This window comes from Rhipicephalus sanguineus, chromosome 5, assembly GCF_013339695.2.
Source record: "Rhipicephalus sanguineus isolate Rsan-2018 chromosome 5, BIME_Rsan_1.4, whole genome shotgun sequence".
In the NCBI taxonomy this organism is placed as follows: Eukaryota; Metazoa; Arthropoda; class Arachnida; order Ixodida; family Ixodidae; genus Rhipicephalus; species Rhipicephalus sanguineus.
The window spans coordinates 22255419-22273312 of NC_051180.1; the positions used below are offsets into that span (position 1 = coordinate 22255419).

The 17894-nt window shown below is 47.0% G+C and overlaps 1 protein-coding gene and 1 long non-coding RNA gene across 2 annotated transcripts in view; both read right to left on the reverse strand.

The window, feature by feature from the left end:
• The window catches only part of LOC119393351 (hemicentin-2), a 138518-nt gene that overhangs the window by 42208 nt on the left and 78416 nt on the right, over positions 1–17894 (reverse strand). The gene's annotated exons all lie outside the window — the stretch shown is intronic.
• Positions 11414–17894, reverse strand: part of LOC119392783 (uncharacterized) — a 30609-nt gene continuing 24128 nt past the window's right edge. Inside the window, exon 3 of the long non-coding RNA XR_005183701.2 lies at positions 11414–11690. This is a non-coding gene — a long non-coding RNA (uncharacterized LOC119392783). The remainder of the gene's footprint in view (positions 11691–17894) is intronic.

Sequence of the window (17894 nt, forward strand, 5' to 3'; positions counted from 1 at the left end):
GCCGGCCGTGCTTTGGCAGCCCTGTGCTTGGGCAGCCGACGGGCCGAGCGCTAGGCCGTCGTCGCTAGCAACGGACGTTTTTCCCCGCTTCCGGTGCCCGCGCTGCTGGTAGCGCGCAGGCGGCAAACCGCGATTCTTTCCGTCGGCAACCGTATATAGCCTGCACGCGTCTTCCACTTCCGGGACGATCCCCCCCCCCCTCTTCCTGCTTCCGGGCCAGAGTTCGCAACGGCGGAAATTACGCCCGCGCGTCTTCGGCAGGCAGTCCGGGTCAGCCGACACCAGGAGGGCCGCGGAGTTTATGAGGGCGATGCCGAGCCGACGGGTTGAAGACGTCCCTGTCGTCTAGGGACGATGACCGCACTGCGACGCGCAGCCAATCTCGACCGCGCTCCCTTTTTACGCGTTTCACGACACCCTCTGGAAGAGGCGATAACGAAGATCACTCCTCCTCCGTCCGGCATTCATCCCATCTGACCCTTTCCCAACTTTCTTTTTCATTTTACGCCCTCCGTTCTATAGCGCAACTTACCTTTCTTTATGTTTACTTAGGCGTCCTTTTTGCAGCAAGCATACCGCTTCCGTCACGAACTACGCTCAATATTTGTGCGAACTAAGCTGATTTTACCCACGAGCTAGGCGTACTAAAGTTCACAGGAACGTGCCTAAATAAGCCTTTCCCCGCACTCTAAGTTAGCGTTAACGTTAACGCGAATCGAGATTACTAATCACACTCATGTTCACGCAAAAGCACACACACGGGCGCGCGCGGCCGTGTGTGTGCTTTTTGCGCTTGTTGAATCGTTCTCACAGTAATGGCTACCCATGTTGTGCGCGTGCACGATTTATGTGCCTTTGAGGCAGCGGCACCTCTGGTACTTAAAACTGGGCCCGACGCATGTGACGCCTGAGAAACATTTCAGCCTTCGCTTTTAGCGTCGACGACGCGAAGATGTCGGCGGCGACGTCTGTGTCGCAGCCGTAAATCCAGGTTAAGCGCACCCGCAAACGCCGGCAAACGCCATGGCATACATGTTTGCAAAACGGCGCACTGTTTTCAAAACTATGCATTGAAACTAACGCAAAAGACACGAAAAAATACGAAGTAGCAGCCCTACCTAAGCAAGTCATCTGATAACGCAAACCGAAATGGAGTTTGCATGTAGAAGAGACGGTCTTTGAAAAGAAGCGGTGGAGTTTTGTCGCATGCAATGATGTGAAAAGAAAGCGGTTCCCTATGGATTCGTCTTTAGTCTTCTATAACGTGTCTGAAAAGTGTGCCTGCTTTGTTGGCTTCCGTACACATAACGCAGCGACTGAATGCAACTTACGAAGGGAGTTTGAAATTGAGGCCATGTACGGGTGTCTTAAATTATGTTTTTACAAACACTTCCGCAAACATGTACTTAAGCTGCTCTGAGCAGTTGTGAAAGGTCCAACTCTTACGAAATAAAATTCTTGCATCGGAAATGTTATTGTCACTGGTTCTCGTTTTCTCATCATGAATGCGCATTGCCGACTTCGCTAGTCATAGCTGCTCAGCCGGGCGTCTTCTCTGTTTGCCCTGTTGAAAGGTGTAAAAAAGGTGTATCCCACCGGGGCAATCCACCGTATACGTCAAATGAAAAAATTTACGCTCACGCAGCTTCTATAGTAAAACAGTTTAAAAAAGCACTAAATAAAAACGTAAGTGGGGAAGTCACTAGATTTGATTACATCCTAGAGAGGACACAAAGTGCGGTTATATGACCATGGAGTCACACGTTCGGAGTCTCATATCCCTTTCGCGGTGTGTTATCGCAAGATGCTCGTTCTATATGTTTGATAGGAAGACATAAGTGATTAAGCGCTAACCACAGACGAGGTTAGTAAACAAAGTTCCCAAAACAATATAAGCGCTGATCCTAATGGAAAAGTCTGGCACTACAGAACGTTAAGAGATGAGGGGAGAATAATAAATATTTAATAAAAGCAGCTCCGTACGGATAAGAACCACCGCTTGCATTAAATAACCAATAATAACTAATCTGCATTGAAAGGCAGAGCATGAGTTCATTTTACCAAGTATACCAATTACTCATTGTACCTTGTTAAGCTCAGACGAGTTATCAAGGCATGCTTCACTTAATATGTGAATTATAAATTCCAAGTAAACGTAAGTGCAAATTAACTTACACAGCCTAGTATTACAGATTGCCTGAAATGGCACTTGACAAGCGTGCACTTGTTTTTACAAAAAGGATTTTGCCTTCACATCCCAGCATGATCACGATTTCGGGACATGCACACGTAGCGCCATCTCTTGTCGGTGACAGCGGTGGCCTGCCGTAACTGAATGATAAATAGGTGAAAAAAATCATATCTGGCGAAAAAAGCTAGTGATCAAAAACGACTGCCACTTCTATACAGCAGAAACTTACTTGAACATTTTGTTTAAATTACAGTGTCGCACTACAAACCGCGTGGCTTTCTAGAGTGTTTATGTTTTACAATGGGGCCCCGTTTGTTTCTAATGGGCGGTGCTCAATTGTCCTGGGAAGTCACACGCTTTGTTGAGCGAGACTGTAATATTACCAAAATGTTCCAGTAGGTCTCTGCTCTCTAGAACCCGGAGTCGTTTTTTATAACTAGCTTTTTTCAATACGTATGATTTTTTTTCACCTATTTCCCATTCAGTTAAGGCAGGACGCCGTTGCTACCGCTGACAGCTAGCGCCCCGCACAGATGTCCCCAAATCATGGGAATGCCAGACACTGGCGATGCGTATACTCCCTAATACAACCCCTAATATAAAAAACAAAATGAGGCAATAAATGCGGAGCGTTGTTCCGGACTCGTAACTGCTTAGAATATTAAGTCAGAACTGCTACAAACTAGGAAAAAAGACGCAATCGTACTTTGTTGTGACCCTTTCTTTATGATATCGTCCGTCTTTATTTCCAAAAATAACTGTCTCTTTCAGCTTTTAGCTCCGGCCGCTTAGTTGTTCGTGTCCTTCATTATTGGCTAGAGCCGAGAAAACAAACCTCTGAGCAGGTGCAGTGAAGCGCGAGCGATAGAACACGAATTATAGCAGAACAAATAAAGCTACTTGTCATGCCAGCCATCTTGCCTCTCAAAATCTCCGGCGTCGTCGTGTTTTGACATGATAACAAAACTAAAAGCAGGTCATACTTTTCTACAACTGGAGAAAATGCCCGTTCAGAAACCACTGTCGCATAGTAATTCGAATCGCGACTGGCTCCGCGATATTTTCAGAGACGCAGGCGGCCTTTTTGTTTTTATTCTGGACGCCATCAGTGAGATGTCAAGAAAGCAGAAGAGGGGTTCGCTGTCAAGTAGCGCCGGTGATGCGAAGAGCTATTCAACCCCCCTGTTACGTACAGGAGGAAAAATAACACAACCTAATTTATTGTGACATTGAGAGAAAAAAGCATTCTTTCAAGTAAAAAAAGAATCAGTTTTCTATTAAATCAAGGTATTGACACATCATCCCTCTGTTTAAAGATTACCCAGGTAATCAGTAATCATTCAGAGTTCATTGTTCACAGGCTCTTCGCTTGTGAGACTTGCGCTGGTTCAATGTGCAGGGCCGTGCAGCCCACGCTGAAGTATCCTTGTCTTGGTTTAACTGTTTCTGTAAGATAGATTTGCCAATCATTGATTGTTGATTAGGATGATATTACGTTCAGTTGGGACCGAAATAGTTCTTTAAGATGGTTATCTTTTTGCATGCACTAACGACTGAACCGGTAATGTCACTTTCAAAATAACGTCGAATTTCGACAGTGATGCAGCGTGAGCTAGAATACAGTGGAATCTCGTTGATACGTTTTTCACGGGAATAGGAAAATAAAACGTATTATGCAAAAATCGTAATAACCAAAGAGAAGCAATACGGCAAGCCGGCCTAGTTGGAGCATATTCATCTTGACGGATTCGCGGAAGCCCACGGAGACAAAGAAGCGATACACAAGGACGAGCGCAAGCTCTTCTGTATCTCTTCTTTGTCTCCGTGTGCTTGAAAGAATCCGTTAAGTTAACCAAAGAGGTTGGCCGGGAGTAACGTTGGCCGGGAGCATAAAGAAAAAGAAAATGTATTAGGCCGAAAAACTTATGCAGAATCGTATCAACGAGATTCCCCTTTGTCACTGCGTTCGTGCGCTCTAAAATGCAACAGCTTCTTAACGCGAGAGCGACTGCTTTGGCATACGCTTAACGTTCATTCTAGTACTATGTTACTCACGTGCTTGTGTACAAGTGGAGAAAGTGTATCGCGATGTACCGGGCATTTTGTATTTTACCGATCTTAGTTTTAAGGTAGCCAATAGAAGGTATCCTCATTTACCACCTCACGCTTTTTTCATCACGATATCTACATTTATTGCCATTTTTTCTCGTTCATACGTTTCTCTTCGTAATTTGCTTTCTGTTTTACCGCTCTTTAGCGGGAATGATACATAACTGCGTTTCTGGCTCTTACAACATCTGTGAACTTAACCAGTGCCAAGTAAAAGAAACTGGTACATAGATATAAAAAAAACTTTTATTGGTTCAGCTTCGATGCAACTCCACGACCACGCACATAAACGGTTAGCTACCGTACGTAACGCTCTTACATAACGTTCAAAGAGCGTGCAAAATTGGACAGTTCGCAGTGGCAGCTTGCACTCTGGCACGGGTCCTCTAGCACGCCTCGAGGGCACCGCCCATTTGGCAGGCCTTCGCGCGGCACTAAAAGTCTGTAAATATGATGCCATAAACAGGGCCGAACAACAACGATCACCGTCCACAGTGACACTCACGAGGCTCCTCCATTTGCTGCTTTGGTCGTTAATGTGCCGCGTGCGTGTGTGTGTAAAGTATACTGCAAGATAAGGGAAGAGCAGAGAGGGCGCCGTAGAAAGTGCATGACCGTACGAACCGTGGCGTCTGGTCTCAGTCACAGGCACGGGGGTGATGCCTCCGGGAAAAGCACCACTTCCACCCCACCCCCCCCCCCTCCTCTGTACTGTTCGTGGAGCAAGTGCGCGTAAAACGCCGTTTTCCGATTCGATTATGACAACTCTCGGAGAGTTCTGGCGCATCGTCGGGGCGCCACGGCAAGCGCGAGCGTAAAAGAATAACAACAAAAAGAGGAAATCGAGAACGTCATCGGCATCGACGCGTAACTACTCAGGATCGTGCAGGGAGCACTCACTGCTTGCGTCGCTCGTGCTTCGCGATCGCTGTAGAGGCGGTCGTTCTTTGAACCCCACGAAGCCTGGGCAACAAGACCCGAGGGGTTTACGGGGCTCGTCGCGCTTGCGGTGCCAATGTTCTCTGCAGCGGCGGGCACGGAAGAAGCGTGCACCGGGCCGTCCCGCTATACGGCGTTACGTAAGGAACGAATCAAAAAGAACCAGAGATCGACGAGGAAGGACGCGTATCTGTCGGAGCATACACGTTTTTCCCCGAGAGCACGATGGCAGAATTATGAAGGCGCCGTAAAACCTATACGTTTCCCGGTGCCATCGAGAGAAGCTCCCCCGCCTCGCTGCACGGCCGAAATTATGGACGTAAAAGTCGGCGTACGTGATCACTGCTATAGGCGTCCTCAGCGGCGTCGTCTCTTCGGGTCTTGCTCCGCTTACGCTACGGTGACTAGCCGCCCCCCATAAAGCCGCTCCCGAAGTTCGCCATTAGGGCTCGAGTTCGGCAAGAGTGCGTGCGAGCACGAGCGCGTGGATCTCTCTGACGCTGCTTTACTTCGATCATCCAGGTCTTCTTGTTATTATACTTTCTTGCAAGAGTGCGTTCCGGAATGGGAGCAGATCTATTTCAGAAACACGGATTAGTTAGCGCTGGGAAGGAGTGGTCGTCGTCCGTACCAATTAGGAATGGCTTCACATCTCGTCTCTCCCCTCTCCCCGACTACGTATGCACCCCCCGATGCAAACTGCTAAGAGCTTCGGTGTAATTACAAGACGCGTGCAGATCACGTCTACCGAAGAGCGCTCGTTTCGTTACGGAGGTAGCTTTATTGAACGATATGCGCGCGGGTTGGTTACAGGAGAATTCTCTGGGTAGCTTCGGCACGGATAGAGATAATAGGAGGCTCGTGACTGCGGTGCATGGTTAGTACGATACAGTTAGTTTAACTATCCGAAAACCGCATTTCGCCCTTCCGTGGATCACATCAAGTACCGGATAAAGAAACCAAACTATGCGCAGGCGATGGCAACGTAGGTGCGCTCACGATGAAAAACAACTAAACTTAATGTTATGAGCACACAGATACTGCCGAACATTCCACAGGGTAAAGAGATAAAGTTTAAAAAATTAGGAGCCCTTCCCTATCGGGAAAATGGTGGCAAGTGAATCTTGGCGCATACGTACCTGATCTACCACTTTTGTTTCTTTTATTGCGACAGCAATTATATGGACACACCCTACGGGTTTTTGCCGTTGTCGTCGCCGACATGCTTCGTATAAAGTCCGAATCGATAACACCTCCCCGCGCATCCTATGTTCAACCGAGTGACGAACGCGGCTGAAGCAGAGATGAAAAGAGCCGGCCATATCAGGCGCACGGAGGGCTCAAGCGATAGCTTCATCCCCCTTGCGAGGCTTGCCGTCGATTGCTCCTCAAGCATATAGGAAACACCCCGCCCGTCTTTCGCCGGGCGAATGAGCGTGAAGGGACGTCAGGAAAGGGGCAGTGGGGTTGCTGCGTCGCTCGAGCAGCAACTGCGAACTTTGATCATAAGGGTTCGGTAGACATCGGCAAACGTCTCATATATCATTCTACGGTCTGTGCTCTCATACTGCCCGAAAACCCTTTCTCTCCCTGGAGCGGCCGCATTCCGTTACACCAGAGATACGCGTGATCGGACCCATAAGATTTAGCTGCTTGCCTTACTTTGTAGCCTACATTACAGTTTGTTGCTGTCGCATGCATTGCTTCACCCTTGCGACGAAGCTGTGGTTTTCTTTCTTTCTTTCTTTCTTTCTTTCTTTCTTTCTTTCTTTCTTTCTTTCTTTCTTTCTTCTTTCTTTCTTTCTTTCATGAGCGCTTTACCTTGCCGGCGGAAGCGAAAGGGCTCTGATTGGTCGCGGGCGTGGCGTGAAGGCGTTCTTAGCAGTTGGTATCGTGCCTAATGACTCGCGTTCCCGCGTTGGCGCCGGAATGTGAGGTCATGCTTTCATATCCAGGCAACAACGAAATGCGGCGACGTTAAACGACAGACCACCGCGATAAAATATCAGATGGCCACATCAGAAACGACTGATCGCCGACAAGCCGACGATCGAGAGAGCATCAATTACTGGAAAACGCCGCAACAAACGCCCACGTCGCAGGCACACCTTCCAGGGACGCATTTATCAATTCGTTCCGGCTCCAGCGCCGAGTTTTTTGCGTACGACAGTGCTGCCACCAAAATCTGCAACTCATAACAAGCTCCACTTGAATAAATGGGCGCTACGACATCGGTCATGCACGAAATTAACATCTCTGCGACAATGTAAACTAACTGACGTTGAGTATTTTTGTCGCCGTGCCTTTTTTTCTGAGTCGTCTATTTAACTTTGATGGAGAGTTGGGCGCTTACTATTACTAGCTTCTGAGGAAATTACGCAACAAAATATTGCCGCGATAAAAACTTGCATTGTGTAATAAACCGAGAACTCTAAAGTTTGAAGGAATATATGGTAATAATAGAGGTTAGCATCGCTCCACTTGGGAAACGAGGATTAAGAGCTTCAAGGCTCGCCCAAAGCGCTACATTCCTAAGAAAACAAAACGCCTCTTTTTTTCTCTTATGTTTCCCGACAGCTTAATGGAGAGGAGAAAAAAAGAAAAATTATTCCGGAGGGCTCTGTACAATGGACGTTGAGGCAAAATCAGATTTACTGTACTAAATAGATTGTGATCGCCGTAGCTTCAGCGAAGCAATTTTTCGACTTAAGGAGACCTTTAAAATCAAAAGCTCAATTTCAAATTATCAAAAGCTCAATTTTGGAACATGCTTTCTTGTATGGTCGCACAATATTTAACTTTTGAAAAACGGTACTTTCCATAGGTGAGTTTCATTTTTTCTCTTATATGTTGCGCAGGAAAAAAAAAAAATCGAGCAGCTCCGCTTCGCGGACACCGATGAAACAGCAAAGCTGGTGGCGTTATCTTCGTCAGGCTAATGCATTTCTATGTTTTGCAGGTCTTTCAGATATGTTAAATATATTGTATCCCAGCTGTTTACTAAACGCCGATTGTTACGCTTTGAGGTGGTAGCAAAGTTTTATTGCTTGTTGACCATATCACTCTTATACACAGGTTCACAAAGAAGCCTTCGCTTAAGATGCTCCGATATGTTGTATACTGCTCTTTATTGAACACTCTTTGTTAAGCTTTGACTTGGTATTATAGCCACCATATTTTATAACCACAAAGCATCACGTGACAGTGGTGTGACTCTGGTAACGCGCACGCCATTCGTTTGGCTAACTGTTGCCTTCTTCCTTTTTCGTGTATACTTATAATTGTGTGTAGTGGGATTTCCCAATTTCTGCGGCACATAGGCGTTTATGATGATGATGGTTTTCTGATAGGCCGTACAGATTTTTGTGGTACATACCCGTTCGTTGGGCTAACTGTGGCCTTCAATTTTAGGAGCGGAGCTCATTAGGCCCGCACCCCGCCGTCGCCGTCGAAGCCCCCCTCCCCCCCCCCCCCCCCCCGCATCACCGTTCCCCACCCCGGCGTTTCTAGAACCAGGTCAGTTTCGCAGCTCCCCATAGACGCTTGCTCTCCGAAGTGGACGCGACGGCCGACGCAAGAACTAGCGGCGCTGCAGTTCCATCTTGCATAGGCTCCCTAATCTTGCATCATGCCTCACGCGTTCGCAAATCACGCACGGAGTACGGAGAAAGCGAGCACGGAGAAACACGCAACGCGTCGCAAGCGGCTACTCCTCGCGCGTCTCAGCTAGTTGCGGCATGTGCGTCGCCTCCGCGATTAGCTTCGGCAATGCGCCATTGAGAATAAGGGTGCGCTGCCGTTAGTACACTATAGCTGCCATGGAGGAGCCGATCAGATCCCGCGGGACGCAGCAAGTGAAGCAAAATGGAACAGCAGCGCCGTAAGTTCACGCGTCAGCCGTGTGTGCCGGCTCGCGAGCGGAGCTGCGAAACTGTAATGGTTCTAAAAACGTTGCCCCACCCTACCGCATTCATGAAAACCACCAGCGAGATCAGGCGCATAGTCGTTTGCGTCCCATTTCTAAGGCGCTTCGCTCATAGGTTGTATTCGAACACGCAACTGCTAGATTTAATGGACCAGTGGTGAGTAGTGAGATTTACCCAATGCCTGTGGCGCATGCCTGTTTATGATGCCCACAAGCGTTACCGTGGATCACAGACATGAAAGGCTCGACCAAGAACAGCCTCGCTGTTTAAAAAAAATACCTAACTACAATGTTTTGAAGGTGTCCATTGGGTTATTCAATTACCTTCAAGGAAGCGTTAACGTAAAGCATTCTTACAGGATCACTGAATTCCCCACCGTGCGCGACGTGCTACACCGAAGGCATTCAGGATGATTTGCGCGTGCGTTTTTCGGTTTAATTATTCGGGACACATATCGATGAACCTGTGTAGTATTCAACCGAAAGGAATGCAGATGGCATTCGTCTTTCAATGAACGTTTTTTTTTTTTCATTGCCTACATTTGCTGTTGTTGTTGTTGTCGTTGCTGTTGTTGTTGGGGGTTGTGTTGTTCTTGTTGTTCTTGCTGTTATGGTCGTCGTCGTCATCATGGTCGTGCTCTCGCCATTCGCATTCCTGCAACTTCTGAAGTCAATGTATTGGCTTCTTTGCAAGTAAACGTCGTCCAGTGGCGGAGCTCACCGTAAATTCAAACGTGACAATACAATTAAATGAAAGAAAGAAGTTGATGCTCATTAGATTTGCGACGCTTTTAAAAAAGAACATATAACGTGCCAGATTTGGGAGCGTAGTAAAACTGTAATCTCTCATTATGTTCAACACAAATTCATCACTTTTTCATGTCCGTCTTGGCTGTGTCTTTTAAGTTCTTGTTGCTCGTCGTACGAATCCCATCTTCCCGTAACAGGCTCCTTCGTGAGCTACGACGCAGTGGGAAATGTGAATTGTGAAAACGTACTGAGAACCTAATGACGCGTATGGCAGTCATTTCATTGCAAAAAAAAAAGCAACAACGAAACGAATGAGCTTTCATAAGTTCCTTGGCTCTTTTCCATGTCTTCCGTTTTTAAATCAAAACACTGCCTTATAAAACGTTCAAGGTTTCAGACATCATTTGTGCCGCAGTCAAGACTGAAAGTTAAAAGATAGGGTCGATTCTAAGATCGTAAAGAAAGTAAGCAACACGTCTGCAAGAGAAATGGCCCCGTCAGTCATAAGCAAACCAGAAAATGTAGCCAGATTCAAAAGCCACGTCTGACGAATTCGCTGTAAGAAGGCCTTCTAGTGATGACAACAAGTGAGAACCGTTTTCCAAGGGAAAGCGTGTTAACGAACTTGCCGTGCGAGAGCCGGCCTCCCCCAAAGCAAATAAGCGCCAGCTCGCGCCCAGCAACACTCAGAAAGCAATCGATATCCATTGATCCCGCAGCAGTCGCAGTATGCAAATGTCGCCAGCGAACTGTGCATATAAAGCGTCGCGATTGAACTTTTTTTTTGTTGTTGTTCTTCTGGCAAAAGATACTCTGGATATGTGTGTTACATAATTAAAAAATAGTTCATATTAAGCACTGCACACGTCAAAGAGAAGCCACAACATTCATGGGATGTCGTCCTTTCTATTTGGGTGCCGAAAAGTGTGAGCTAAAAAGGAAATAAAAAGCAAAGCTTTCAACGTTCACATGTCCCAAAAGCGCTTCTTACCGACGTTTATTTGAGTCCATGATTTTGGTGAAATGTCGCCAGCCCGAAAACCGCAACGATTTTATTGGCATTAACCTGGAGCCAGCTTGTTTTCGTCTCGTGCCAGAATTTGTTCAATTTATTTTCTTCCAGCGTTTCATGCTGATGTTCCAATCGAAGAAATATTAAGCGCTCTTTTCAAGATATGGTTGTTATTAGAAACAGACTAAGCACGCGGCAAGGTTTCTGACTTTCATTTAAAGGCGGAGGAATGGTCCAAGAAAGCAACATTTCTGCCGATCAGACAACAGCGTTGCATTTCGCTCATGGCCTGAAAGGCACGCATACATAATATATAAACTAAATTAATGCTGCTAAACACATTTCCGCCTTCTTTTAGTTCTCAAGGTTGTGTTCGTAACTACAACAAAATGTGTGCATTTGGTGAGCAAAATAATGTAGCTCATACCTATAAGTAAGTTGAAAAAACAACCATAAGAATTAAAAAAAAGGCAAAACCGCTTGTTTTGCAGCCTTTATTTATAAATATTTATATGGGCGCCAACAATCTTTCAGATGCTCCCCAGTTTTTACTTAGCTGCGGACAACGGTTGCGCAGGAAATATCACTCTTCCTGTTTGATTATCCGGCGGACGACTATCCTTGCCCCGCGAGGGGCTAGGATAGTCACTCACGCATTCTTCCTGTTATTCTCCTCTGATTCTTATCTTCCACGCTTCACAAATGTTTCGCCTTCAGTCCAGATTGAGGTTTACCTACTGGTGGTATCGGGAGTCCTCTTGCTGCTGAAATTGAGTGAATCCCATTGAGCATTTGTATTAGAATGTGTTTTTCTTTTCTTATCCTGGCTACTTCCTCCGTCGATCTCTGGAGACGCTGGGCGATTGCCTCTGCAGCCCAATGCTTTGTGCATTCCAGTAGCTGACGAAGGACGCATCGTACATTGAGGGTATTCGCGGTCGTCTGGCCGTTCTCTTCCAAGAACCGTGCCGGCGATGTTTTCCGAATGAACTCCGGTACGTGAACGGAGTTCCGAAATGGAAAATTACCTTAGGGAGAAAATAACAGATCCAGCTATACCCCGCCAGACGATACGTTAGAACGGTGAATAGGAAAGACGGATAGGCGACCTACTTTGCTTGCTTCACTTTTTTGCCACTTTCGCTTTTACATTTGACGCAGGCCCTTACGCCTTTCTTTCGTTTCTTCCGATGATTGCAGGGACTCTACAGCTATCACTACTTCCGAGAACTCTGCCGTCTTTGCATCTCCTATGTAATGGCATACATCCAGAATTGCGTCCTTGGAACACTATGCGTGCCTATTTTACATTATTTTATTTCTTATCGATCGGTCCCTGCGTTTCCAACGTCGCATATATTGCGCGTCGCAGTGCTGCTGTTTCTTACTCTTGGGTTTCCACGCGGCTTGTCCATCGAGGAGGCAAATGAAATAAAGCGCCCGTTTGCCTAGCTTACCATTTCTCTAGCCCAAGGTATACTTCTCCACGAAGATTATCATTCCGGCCATGCCTAGATTATCTTATTCCAGTTTCTTGAACTTCCGAGTACTACATCTCTAAGGAAATGCCGCTTTCCCCTACCTCCGTGAGGTTACCTCCTTCGCCATTCCTGATATAATGTTTCTCTCAGCCTCTCTCTCTCTGTCTTGTTTCATTCTTTCTTCTTCTTTTTGTTATCCAAACAACTTTCAAAAGGCTCTGCAGAGCGATATGTTCTCTAAAACATGTTATGTGCCGCATGCGCATCACTTTCCTCCGGACACTAAGCAGTTTCGTACGTATTGAAAATGCACTTTAGTGTTGCTTCGAATAAAATAAAGTTCTGCACGTCCCAAGAGATATCATGACCATGGCATCCGCGATTAGTTCTTGCAAAGCGTCGCTGCTGCGCGTCCGTCCCGTTCGTCGAGTTTCCAATAGGGGAAGTACAACTTAGAATAACAGAGAGCTGAGCTAGTTGGTAAGTATTCATTTTTAAAAGACAGGGCGTGAAAACACGGACACAAGAAAGGCGCTTGCGGTGTCCTAACTTCTTTCTTGTGTCCGTGCTTGCACGTCCTGTCTTTTTAGAGAGAAGTACAATTTGGTCAACGCCTCAACACACCGCGAGGTGGCGACCTTAAGCCCATACGTCATCGTCGGTAGTTTTGGCCACGGTGGTAGAATAACGGGGCCCGGCGCGGCGCTCCGCCAATGCGCCGCGCGTGTCACGGAGTGTGCTCGAGTTTGCCGCCGCTTTTCCGCAAGGTGGCAGAAGGTACACTCTGGCGCAATATCTACGCTCCGGCGCATTTGAAAGCATGTGACCAGTAGTGCGTCGTGAGCATTAAACTGCAATTTACATCTTTAACTTTTGAGAAAGAGATCCGCGGTGTATTTATTACACCAGAGAGGCCTAGAGCAACACTGAAAAGTTGCCGTCGCTTAGAACGGACGCGCCACTAATGAACATGCAACGCCACCAGCGGTGCAGCCGCGTCTCTTCCTTTCTGCTTGGTCAGTCTCTCGATAAATGCGGAGGCGTCCGTGAGATGGCAAGCGTCCGAAGAGCAGAGCGTCCCTATGTGACGCAACCAGCGTCGCAAAGTCGCAATCAAGCCTTCGAGTCATGAACGCGGCCAGAATCACTGTGTCGTGATTAGGTGATCCCACGGCTTGAGATCCGCTCTGATGCGTCGCGTTTGTTGCGCTCTGTCGAACCAACGCGCGCGACCGCATCGGTGTTTCCGCTCACTTTGTAAGCTGGAACCACGGCTGAAACCATGATGGCTCGATCTGTGCCGCTGGATGCAGCGGCCACCATGGGACGAAAATGCTTCGCTCGAAATTGCAAATCTGGCTACAAACGTGCGAAGAAAAGTTGTGTCTTCTCTCCGCGCCGAAGACGAAAAGCGACTGTAGTTGTGGAGAAATGCAATAGGCACCGTGCAGTCGAGTTTTCCAGTGTGACTGCAGCGCCAGAACGCAAAACCTAGCGGGCAAAAAACGCAATAATGAGACGGGGTTGCTCAAAATGGAACGCGATGTGCGCGTCTCCCTCTCTGAATGAGTGGGCGGACTGCGGCCGGGATACACGGGGGACGCGTTCGCGCGTCTGTTTTCTGCGTGCCCCTAACGGCCAATGCCAGCGAACTTGGGACGGACCAGTGCGAGCAACGCAGCTCCCTCTGGTCAGTGGACGGAAAGACCGCCAGCTACTGTTTTCCGACATACATACGATAGCGTGAAAACCAAATGTTTTTTTTTTTTACTCTATACACTCGCCGGTAGAATTTTGCACGCTTTCGAAAAAAAAAAAAATACGCGCGCGTCTCTTGCAATCGGCACCCTGTGACAGTCATATCGGGACTGCCCGCGCCGAGTAAAAAATTTTAAGCTTCATAAATCCTGGCGCTCTCACTTTTGCGGTCGAAGCTGGCAGACAGCCACTACAAGCTAGTAAAAGCACAAACAACCGGTTAAAGCCACCAAATTATTCAGAGAAACCGGTTTTTACAGCCCAGCGAGAGCTTGCAATGCGCGTCTTTCGGCCCAAAAACTCGTCGCGAACCTAGCGGCGGCCGCGAGCAACTCGAGCAGTACGGCGACGCGCTCGCGGCGCTCGATGAAACACCTGTTTTATTCTACCACCGTGGTTTTGGCGGAGCCGTGGCCTCCGTGACTACTTCTGGCTGCGCGCGTTGGTGGAACTGATCGCGAAGGCCATGCTTTTACAGAGGTGATGGCGCCGATGACGCGGCATACCGAAGGTGACGTCACCGCCTTCGCTCAGCAGTTCAAAAAGCCCTGCGGCTGCAGCCGCTCTTTTTTTGCCAAGAAATGCCATTTGCGTTCACTTCTGTGAACTCTTACATTGGTTTTCGTATTCAGCAAGGATCAAACTATGATTACACATTCCAAAGTCATTTTTTTAAAAAAGTGCTTCAGTGTCCCTTTAAGCCCAAGCGTCGGTCTCACTCACAGCATCCATCCATACCAAAAATAGCTCTGCGAAGCGCGCCTGCCTCGCCTGCTTATGGTGACTAGATAGTCTGGCTATAACACCGCGTTCCCCGCACGCCCTGAGAAATATCGCAGCCGGGCTATAGGAAAGACACGACGCCTGTTGCGTTTCCCTCTGTCCGGCCGTGGTGTTCGATAACTCTTTAACACGCCGTGGGATGGCGACCTTAGCCCAAGTTCTGCGTCCAACCATCGATACTCTTTTGGCTGCCACACCACTTTTTCTGATTACGCTCTCACTGTTAACAACTACAGCTACCACAAAGCTTTCTTTAGTCATTGATCATAGACGTTAGTCATCGGGATGGAGATGTGCCACCAAGCGTCAATGCGGGTGCATCTACGTTAAACGGTACTATAGCTGCCAAACACCAATAGACATCGTGCAAGCTCTCTTATATCAATGTAGAGTAAACCAACTAGTTCTGGAAGTATACGTTTTACTTTCGTGTTATACCGATTCCTGTGACCGAGGGATCAACCATGTTTTGTTTTTTTTTTTTTCTCTCGCTCATTCCTTTCTTTCTTACCTTTCTGTCTCCCTTGGTCCTTTCTCCAGTGCAGGTAGAAAAGTGGATATTCATCTTCTGGTTACCCTCCCTGCCTTTCACTTAGCCTTTATCTCGCTTTTTCTCCCTCCCAGGAAAAAAAGTGGAAACGCTACCGTTTAGTTATAAGCAAGCGTAACATCAGTGTGTCGTACCGGTATTAAATTTCTAGCAGAAAGCTTGCGAGGTAAGATGGAAGATTAAGACATAGGCCAGAAAACGAGGAAGTCGACAAATGACAATAGGAGTAATGTCAAGAAACAAAGCTCCAGCGGTGCGCAACAGCGGTGTTATTAGGGGTGCATTATGGAGCTGGGGCTATTATGCAGGGCTCAGAGCGATACGTGTGTACATCTTTAATAAAGATTGCATATTAAGATTGCATATAAGATTGCATATAATAAAGATTCCATTAAAGAAAACAGAAATCAACAACACGGTGATCTCTCAGCTTCACATGAAATATTTTACTTACAAAGCAAACATAAAATCAGGAAAAAAATGATGACTTAGGAATAGTGTGATATCCCGGGCATTCAAATTTAATCAGCCAGTAATATTTTCATTCCTACAATGGTATTAGCGGAGAAAAATATAACCTTTCATTAAAGAAGACGTTTTGGGTGATGTGCTTTTCTTCTTGAAACCATGGCGTCATGAGCTCCTTCCACGAATTAAAAAAATATACTCGGTGAGAGTACAGCAAGTTTACGCGCTATCTCCCAATGTCTGTCGAGACAGCGCTCGCGACCGCTCCCTTGTGAGCAAATTTCGCAGTTGCTGCTCAAGCGACGCAGCCCAGCCCCCCTCCCCCCCCCCCCTCTTCCCGGCGCTGTATGACGCTCCTTCGCCCGGCGCACGACGGCTCTGCTTGAGAAATCACCGACTACATGTCTCGCACGACGGATGATGTTATCGCATGCACCCTTTTTGCTACGGTGGTGACCGACTCGTTTCATCTGTACTTCAGCCGCGTTCGTACACAGCGCTTGCCTGCTTTTTCTCGCGCGTAGAACATGCGATACGCGCGGCGATGTTATCGATTTGAAGTTTATACGGCAAATGAGGGCAACGGCGACGGCAAAAGCCCGCGAGAGCGACCATATAATTGCTATCGCAATAGAACGACCTGTTTCTGAAATATTTTTCGTTGTATAGGTGACTAGTTCATACGGTCAGTTCTCCGTTCAGTCTCTCATTATTTTTAGTACACAGAAAAGCGTTGTTTAGAACGGTGCATGTGGATTTAAACGAGTTCATTCCTTTTTCTATGCTCGAAAAACGATGTAATTGGTTAATTAGTACGCGCGAAATGTATGAAAAGATGAATCAGAAGAATCGGCAGACATGTTGTACAGCGAGTAGCAAGAGTGAAAGATTCGTACCACCCCCGACGCAATCGAGAGATAGTATAACAATGCTTCATTTGAGTATCAAATTTGCGGCAATATTTCCAGCTTTAAAATAGTATGCTGTTTATGTACGCGACTCTTCAAACCTCAAAGTTTCGTCCTCAAAAAATGAGGAGGCGATTGATAATTTATAACTGCCCTTTCTATGGCTCCATTTAAAGCCTGTGCGGCTCCATGAACCGAGACAAGGCTGCGGATATGTATCGAGACACTGACAAAATCATCTTGAAGAACTCGATGATCGCTACTTCCTTAATTAAAATTACGTAAAGATTATCACTAACAGCGATTTCGTCGTCGGTATCTCACCCGCTTTTGAACTTCTCACCAATGTCTCTCAAATGTAAACAAAAATAATAAAAAAATATGCGTCTTCCTTCTAGTCACAACCGTTTATATCATCCCACAAGTCTGCTACTTAGTATCCTTTTTTTGTCGCAAGCCTTTTTTTTTAAATAAAAGGTAGTTATTAGTAACACGCGCTTTGAAAGCTACACACAACTAGATAAAATATTTCGCTAATTACACTAATGTACTTAGTGCTACTATTCCAGCATGCAGTTCCTCTATGAGGCACAGGAGAAAAGGCGTGATTTTCCCCTACAATAATCACATTCAGCATGCCCTTCTCTAACCACTCTTCAAACAGAATTTCTCGCGTGCTTTTACGTGGCTGCTGGCGAGGCGCACTTGATTCGCTCTTGTTCTCTTCTACTTCACTGCCGGTGGAGCGGCAGCCTCTGACTGGAGGCCCTTCACAAACGCCGCGCACTATAAAGGGTAAGCACATTCCTGGAGATCCGCCGGAGCAATCGACCTGTATTAATGGAAAGGTCCAAAATACAAACGAGACGAGTGAAGTGCAATGACTCCCGCTGTTGTGAGCAGCAAGTTTACTTCCTCGACTTCTTCAGCGTCCCTGACGCCGACGCTATAGCTCCACCCCCCCTTTTTTTTTCTTTCCTTCGCGCTGCTTTCTGACACGCGCGCCAGCAATCGTGGCTG